Source organism: Stomoxys calcitrans, chromosome 4 (genome assembly GCF_963082655.1).
Source record: "Stomoxys calcitrans chromosome 4, idStoCalc2.1, whole genome shotgun sequence".
NCBI lineage: Eukaryota > Metazoa > Arthropoda > Insecta > Diptera > Muscidae > Stomoxys > Stomoxys calcitrans.
This window is the reverse complement of record NC_081555.1, coordinates 142,993,374-143,002,645: the sequence shown is the minus strand read 5'-3', so window position 1 is coordinate 143,002,645 and position 9,272 is coordinate 142,993,374.

Here is a 9,272-nt window from a genome sequence, read left to right as displayed (position 1 = left end):
TCAAGATCAAGGCCCTAGGTTTTCCGGGTGGCTTTTGGCAGGCCCCTAAAATTGGTCAGCCCCAAACAAAGTCGAAAATTGATAGGGGCTGCTAAAATTTCGCTTGTGGTCCGACTTCGATTGTTTTTGCCGGATATTGCTCAAAAATCACTAGAAAAAAATCAGCTTGAGTTCTTCACTATTTCGATTAAATTTGAAAACAAGTAAGAAGGCAAAAAGTTCGGCCGGGCCGAACTTTGGCTACCCACCTTCTCGGGTATATATCAAATCCCCCTTTTGGCATAATCTGATTGGATAACTTATGCACCTAAACTCGACACGGATATTGAGTCGGCTAATATATATAAATCACTATTGAATTTTTTATTTAAAATTTCAACAAAATCGGGTAATAAATAAAGCTTTTATGAGCTTCAGACCATTAATCGGCACATCGGTCTATATGACAGCTATATCTAAATATAGTCCGATCTGAACCACATTTGGGTCCTATGTTGGGAGGCATGAACCTACGCAATGTTAATAAATGTAAATTTCAGCGAAATCGGTTAAAAAATAATATGTTTATGGGCTTCAGACCCTTTATCTGGAGATCGGTCTATATGCAGCTATACCTAAATATAGTCCGATTTGATCCATATTTGGAACGGATGTCAGGAGAACTAAAAATACTCTCTTTTTCAAATTTCAACGAAATGGGGCAATAAATAGAGCTTTTATGGGCTTCAGACCCTTTACTGCCAGATCGGTCTATATGACAGCTATAACGAAATATAGTCCGATCTGAACCATGTTTGGGTTCTATGTTAGGAGGCGTAAAACTACTCAATGTTGCGAATTTCAGCGAAATTGGTTAAAAAATAATATGTTTATGGGCTTCAGACCCTTTATCTGGAGATCGGTCTATATGGCAGCTATACCTAAATATAGTCCGATTTTATCCATATCTAGGTCGGATATCAAGAGGCTTAAGATAACCCTGAGTTTTAAATTTCAGCGAAATCGGGTAATAAATAAAGCTTTTATGGGCTTCAGACCCTTTATCGGCAGATCGGTATATATTGCAGCTATATATAAATATAGTCCGATATGAACCATATTTAGGTCAGATGTCGGGAGGCCTTAAACGACTCACTGTTTCAAGTTTCAGCGAAATCGGATGAAAAATGAAGTTGTCATGGGCATTAGACCCTTTATCTGAAAATCGGTCTATATAGCAGCTATATCCAAATATGGTCCGATTTGGCCCGTTCAAGAACTTAACCAGCGTGCATCAAAACTACATATCTGTGCCAAATTTAAGCTCAATGTCTCAATTTTTGAAGGCTCTAGAGTGCTTACAAGAGACGGACGGACAGTCGTGTAGACGTACAGACAGACCGACACACGCACATCGTTAAATCGTCTTTGAATTTTAGGACGATCCAAAATATTTATACTTTGAGGGATCGGAAATTGATATTTCGATGTGTTGCAAACGAAATGACGAAATGAATATACCCCATCCTATGGTGGAGGGTATAAAAAAAAACTAGAAGTTGGATATCCCCAGACTTAATTTTTTTTTTTGCAATTTTAATCGCGACCTTCTTCGAATTCTGCAATTTGGCCCAGATCGGTCCAGCTTTGAATGTAGCCGCCATATAGACCGATCTCTCGATTTAAGGTCTTGGGCCTATACGCATTTATTGTCCCATTGTAGGGCATGCGGAGATGATGATGAGACATTGGAGCATTTCCTGTGAGATTGCCCGGCTTTCGCACCGGAGCTTGGGTGGGGATACAATACCAGACATGAATCGACTTAGGGTCGTGTTATGGAAAACAATTAGAAAACAATTCATAGAATTCCTGACATAGATTTTCTTTTCGAGATTATTTTTTAGTATTGAAAGTGCACAACAACTCTATTAGTGACTTAGGTGTATGCCCATAGTGGCATGGGTCGGATTAATAACGACACCATCGTTATTTGTCGCGCTATGGCTTAGTGTTTTGCCTCTTGGGGAGAAATATTGCCCTGTCCTCTGTCCATTGCCTCGGTATGAAGGACCATGGCTTCTATGAATTCCAATAACTACCTACCGTCCTGGTAGTCACCAAGAGCCTTGGAATGTAAGAAACGGATTAACGCCTTCTCTGAGGAGTGCACGATCAGCCTCGTTTGGGTGCCGGGCCGTAGAGAAGTAAGGAGGGATGGAAAAGCAGTTGATTTGGCCGTGAAGGCCAGGGGACTACTATTCAATTAACCCGAAACCCATCGGATCGAAGTAGTCTGAGTTAAGGACGTGGGCAACGAACCCGCATGTAGCACTGTGGAACAGCGAAAAGGTCGGTAGAACGACGATAGTCCTGTGAGGAGATCAGGATCGTGAGAAGACGAAGCTATTAATGAAAGCAAATAAGAAGGGAGTCAGTATAGCTTTCGGTATCCTAAGGGGACACAAAGGACTGTTTATACAAAATAGGTGCGGCAAGTAATAGCATGTGGGTTTTGGGGATGAGATGATGATGATTAACATTGGAACCCTCTTTTCAACCCAACCTAACGTAGTCTTAATCAGTTCAAAATACGATATAGATGGTATAGGGTCAAATAAAAACTTTTTAGAGCACATGCTTTAGTATACTCTATTTTGACGCTCACTGTATATACCATTCACATACAGGCAAATATGCAAGTATATAATGAATTTGGTTACTACAACCAAGTATACAAAACTCAATGACAAAGTGGGACACCCCCATTCATTGGTTGATGTTTTATAATGAATTTTTCATCTAAAAAAATTCAAAGATAATGGACAAAATACACAAAAACTGGGATTCGTTCGTTTGAGCTATGCTAAAAACCATTGCAAATCCTCCATCAACTAAAGCCAAAAAAGGAAATTAACAAATTTCTAGGCCATACGATATGGGTTTCCGTTATCCTTAAAATCGCATAGTTACCATGGAAAAAAACAAGCAAATGTAGAAATCTATTTGGTCCTTTTGACCATATCCAATAAACAGGATAAAAGAAAATAAAAACACAACATCAATGCATATAGTGGTAATGTTTTGTTTAGTCCCTGTCATAAAAGGTCAACTGGCATAGCCAGGCATCCATTCGGCCTGCAGCAATAATAATAATAATACTTCATTTTCTATCATATGTTGAAAGCCTGGGGTTATCCTTTTTTCCTGTTTTTTTTTTTTCTGTTCAACTATTCCATTTTATCATCTAACAAAACCATACAAACATTCTTGATAACTATATAGAATGTTCTCTCTACTTTTTTATTTTGTTTTTTCTTGTTTGCTTTTTTTTTATACGAACTCAATCAAATATTTAATGTCGCGTGAATTTTTATTAGATTTTGTCACTTTATCTGGGACTACAGCAAAGAAAAAAGCTGCTGAAGTAGGTTTGATTGAAGGTTACCCTATGCAGCAGGAACTCTATTTCATGGTTCCAAAAAAAAGAACACAGAGGTTTGTCCTTTTTCAGTGCTGTGTTGTTTTTGCTTTGTTTTCAGAGTTGACTTTTTTATTTCCCATCTAAGGATATTTTCCTTTTTGGCCGTTTGCTGGCTGGACATTAATTCCAGCGATAAAAGCCCTCTCTATGTTTGCAATAGATGATATCCAACATGGCCATCTTCTGGGGTCTGTTTTGCCTGCTACTTGCCATGTTGAAGCAATTGAAGCAATAGGAGTCCTTTAGGAGCCATAGCAACATTCTTTGCCTATGTATAAAAAAGTTATGTATTTGAGCAAATAGCAAATTTAATCTTTTGAGTAATGGGAGTCCAGAAATGTCAACTCAAATTACCAACCACCACCACCATCACGTCAAGTTGTAGTCCTGATGGCGTTAGTAACTAGAGAGCTGGTAAAAATCAAGGAATTGATTTGTTTTGCTCTCCTCGAAAATTAGCTTCGGTTTTTTATTTCACGAGAGATATAAGCCCTTAGCTAAAATGCAATAGGAAGACGATTTAGGCTGATGGCAGGGGGAAGGGGCTTAAAAAATGAAAGGAAAATAAATTGGTTCGTATGGGAAACATTGTAACTCGACGCAAAAGCCTGCTTTTTTCCCGGAAGACAGTCTTCTAAACTTGGTGCCAAATGTTCATGTTTTATTTGCATTCAACTTTCATGTATCTTCCATTTGTGTTTCGTAACATCTTTCGCAGGCATTTATATTGCGGACCAGTCGTAAATACATAAAACTTTAAAGAAATCCAAATTGTATTTAAACAAGTAAAAAGGCATTAAGTTCGGCCTGACCGAACTTTGGATACCCACCACCTTGGGTATATATGAAAACCCCCTTTCGTCAGAATCCGGTGAAAATTTGGAAACCTAATTCGACAATTCGACACGGCCATTAAATGGTCTAATATATATGACACTATTCAATTTTGTAGAACAAAATATTGATGTTTTTGGCAGATATATCCAATTATTGGATTGCCCAAAAAGTAATTGCGGATTTTTTAAAAAAAAGTAAATGCATTTTTAATAAAACTTAGAAGGAACTTTAATCAAATATCCTTTTTTTACACTTTTTTTCTAAAGCAAGCCAAAAGTAACAGCTGATAACTGACAGAAGAAAGAAAGCAATTACAGAGCCACAAGCTGTGAAAAAATTTGTCAACGTCGACTATATGAAAAATCCGCAATTACTTTTTGGGCAACCCAATATAAACCGATCTGAGCAATATTAAGGTTGAATATTGGGAGGTTCAGAAAAACTTACTGTTCAGCGAAATCGGGTAAAAAATAAAGCTTTTATGGGCTTCAGTTCCCCTTATCGGCAGATTGGTCTATATGGCAGATATATCGTAATATAGTCCGATCTGGACCATATTTGGGTTTGATATCGAGAGGCTTAAAATAACCCACTGTTGCTAGTTTCAGCGAAATCGGGTATTAAACAAAGCTTTTATGAGCTTCAGACCCTTTATCGGAGATCGGTCTATATGGCAGCTATATCTAAATATGATCCGATCTAATCCATATTTAGGTCAGATGTCAGGAGGCTAAAAATAACCCACTGTTGCAAATTTCAGTGAAATCGGCTAATAAATAAAGCTTTTATGGGCTTTAGACCCTTTATCGGGAGATCGGTCTATATGGCAGCTATATCTAAATATGATCCGATCTAATCCATATTTAGGTCAGATGTCAGGAGGCTTAAAATAACCCACTGTTGCAAATTTCAGTGAAATCGGCTAATAAATAAAGCTTTTATGGGCTTTAGACCCTTTATCGGGAGATCGGTCTATATGGTAGCAATATCTAAATATAGTCCGATTTGATCCATATTTAGGTCGGATATCAAGTGGCTTAAGATAATCCTGAGTTTAAAATTTCAGCGAAATCGGGTAATAAATAAAGCTTTTACGGTCTTCATACCCTTTATCGGGAGATCAGTCTATATGGCAGCTATATCTAAATATGATCCGATCTAATCCATATTTAGGTCAGATGTCAGCAAAATCGGGTCAAAAATTAAGTTTTTATAGGCAGTAGACCCTTTATCGGAAAATCGATCTATATAGCAGCTATATCCAAATATGGTCCGATTTAGCCCGTTCAAAAACTTAACCAGCGTGCGTCAGAAAGACGAATCTATACCAAATTTCAGTTCAATATCAATTTTTAAAGCCTCCAGAGTGATTACAACGGTCGGACGGACAGACGGACAGACACACGGACATCGTTAAATCGTCTTAAAGCAAAAATTGAAAGACATATATCCGATTTTTACAAAATTTTGCACACATATTAGGACGTTAAATAAAACACCCCATGCCAAATTTTGTAAAGATCGGACCAAAATTTTTTTTTTCTACAGCCTTAAAAGTCCATATCGGATGAAAGATATATATGGGAACTATATTTAAATCTGAACCGATTTCTATGAAATTTTGCACACATATGAGGACGTTGAATAAAACATCCCATGCCAAATTTTGTAAAGGTCGGACCAAAATTGAGGTTTCTACAGCCTTTAAAGGTCATATCGGATGAAAGATATATATGAGAGCAATATCTAAATCTGAACCGATTTCTATGAAATTTTGCGCACATATGAAAACGTCCAATGAAGCACGCCATGCTAATTTTTGTAAAGATCGGACCAAATTTGAGGCTTCTACAGCTTTAAAAGGCCATATCGGATGAAAGATATGTATGGGAGTTATATTTAAATCTGAACCGATTTTCATGAAATTTTGCGCACATATGAAGACATCGAATGATGCACCCCATGCTAAAATTTGTAAAGATCGGACAAAAATTGTGGCTTCTACAGCCTTATAAGTCCATATCGGATGAAAGATATATATGAGAGCAATATATAAATCAGGACCGATTTTAATGAAATTTTGCACACATATGAGGACATTGAATAAAACACCCCATGCCAAATTTTGTAAAGATCGAACCAAAATTGAGGCTTCTACAGCCATAAAATTCCACATCGGTTGAAAGATATATATGGGAGCTATATGTAAATCTGAACCGATTTTTATGAAATTTTACACACATATGAGGATATTGAGTAAAACACTCCAGGTTAAATTTCGTAAAGATCGAACCAAAATTGAAGCTTCTACAGCCTTAAAAGTCCATATCGGATGAAAGATATATATGGGAGCTATATCTAAATCTGAACCGATTTCGTTCAAAATCAATCCTTGGACCAAAAAGAGACTTGTCCAAAATTTCATGACAATCAGAGAGTAAATGCGACCTGTAACTTGATCACAAGAATAAATGGACAGACAGACAGACATACGGGCCGACGGACATAGCTAAATCGAATCAGGAAGTGATTCTTAGCCGATCGGTATACTTATCTTCTCCTTGTAAGCGTTGCTAACAAATGCACAAAGTTATGATACCCTGTACCACAGTGGTGGTGTAGGATATAAAAATTCTGCAACCTTCCAAGAATTTGAAGAAATTTTTAATTATCTAGATAGAGCTCGCCCATCTGCGCTCCTATTCACTCTCTTATAACTTTTATTTAAACCATATTTTGCCATGGTGGAACAGTCCCTTAGACAATTCGTTCCGAAGGTGGATTTAAAACTCCTGCTATACTCCCACATATCTTTCATTTGAGCCCCATATCGCCATGGTTGGAAAATATCTCCAGATTTAGAGTGTTTTAGGGGAAGGAGCAACCAAGTACTTGTGGTGCACCCATTATGGGTCTGATTGGTTTATATATCCATTTAGCGGAGAAACCGATTTTGTTGACATAATATGGTGAATAATGATCCTGTGGTGAAAATAGGGTACAACATGTTTTCATATCTGAAGGGGGGCGGACGTTCCTCCTTACCCCAATTTTTAGAAACGCCAGATCTCGGAGATTGGTGAAGCGATTTAAGCGAAATTTTGTGTGTTCTCCTATAGTAACCGAAAAACTAAATTTTAGTATCCAAATTTCGGATAGGGTACCTAGATGTTTTTGACTGATAGTTTTTAGGGCTCATACCCCATTCCGGACATATTTTCTGACTTTTGCAATAAGGGGTTTAAATGAAAGGTATTTGAGAATAGAAATCAAATTCCATATTCAAATAAATTTTATTTGAGAGAAGAGCACGATGCTGATATATTTTCAGCGCTACGTGTTTGGGGGACCACCCCACTCCCCAAAAGACCCCTAAATCGGGCATATTTAGAGGCCATGTCAAAGTGGGGCTCAAATGAAAGGTATTGTGGAGAAGAGCACGAAATTGATACAAACTTTAGGAACCAATTTTCTGGAGGCCTTACCCTTCCCCAAAACACCCACAAACAGCAATTATTTACTGACCGTCTTAATATGGGGCTTAAATAAAGATATTTGGGAGTTGAATACGAAATGTGGGACCATGTATTTGGCGCACCACTCCTCCCCAAAACACTTCCTCTAGAAAGTACAAATGTACCGAATATGATAATATGTGGCTCAAATGAAAATTATTTGAGATTAGAAAACGAATTTAATAACCAATTTTGGGGACAAAACGAAAGTCAATATGGGGATGCTGATATTTTTTCAGGGCCAAGTATCTGGGAGACCACTTCACCACCGAAAACACCCCTAAACCGGATATCATGAGAATATAGGGTTGGAAAAAAGTCTTCTAAGAATGGAGTAAAACTAACATCCGAACTTAAATGACCCTAAACCCTCCGAGCGAATTTATAGACCAATAAAAATCACATGGGACTTAGATAGGGTATTCACCAGAAGCTCTTTAATTTTCGAGAATAAATATTCAAAGCATAATGTTGTTCCATGTATATTAAAGGAAGGCCCAGCTGAGCGGGCCCTGTTCAGCTTGTATCACCATATTGACCGATCCAGATGAAACTGGGTACTGATGTTGTAACTCATTTTTTTGCCAAACCTCATTCAAACCAGGTGAAAATTTAGACTTCTAAGGGCTGAAGAAGTCAATTACGGGGATTGGTTTATATGGGGGCCATATCTGTTTATAGACCAATTCAGACCATACTTGGCATAGATGTTGAAAGCCATAACACAAGTCTTTGATCCAAATTTCAGCTAAATCAAGTGAAGAATTCAAATCCAGGGATCGGTTTATATGGGGGCTACATCTGTTAATAGACCAATTCAGACCATACTTGGCATGGATGTTGAAAATCATAACTCAACTCTATATTCTCAGACTCAAGTCTTTGTTCTAAATTTCAGCCAAACCGAATGAAAATTGAGGCTTCCATGGGCTTAAGAAGTCAAATCCGGGGATCGGTTTATATGGGGGCTATATCTGTTTATAGACCAATTCGGACCACACTTAACATGGATGTTGAATTTCATAACACTAGTCTTTGATCCAATTTTCAGCCAAATGAGGCTTCCAAGGGCTCAAGAAATCAAATCCGGGGATCGGTTTATATGGGGGCTATATCTGTTTATAGACCAATTCAGACCATACTTGGCGCGAACATTAAAGGTCATAGTTCAGGTCCTTGTTCCAAATTTTAGCCAAATCGGATGAAAATTAAGGCTTCTAGGCGCTCAATAGGTCAAATAGGAGGGATTGACCTACATCAATATTTGCAATCCCCAACAATCCTTAACGACCTACATCAATATTAAATATGTGTGCAAAATTTCAAGTGGCTTGCTTTACCCATTCGACAGCTAGCGTGATTTCGACAGACGGACGGACATTGCTAGATTGAGTCTGATTGTCTAGACGATCAAGAAGATATATCCTTTATGGGGTCGCAGATCAATATTTCGAGGT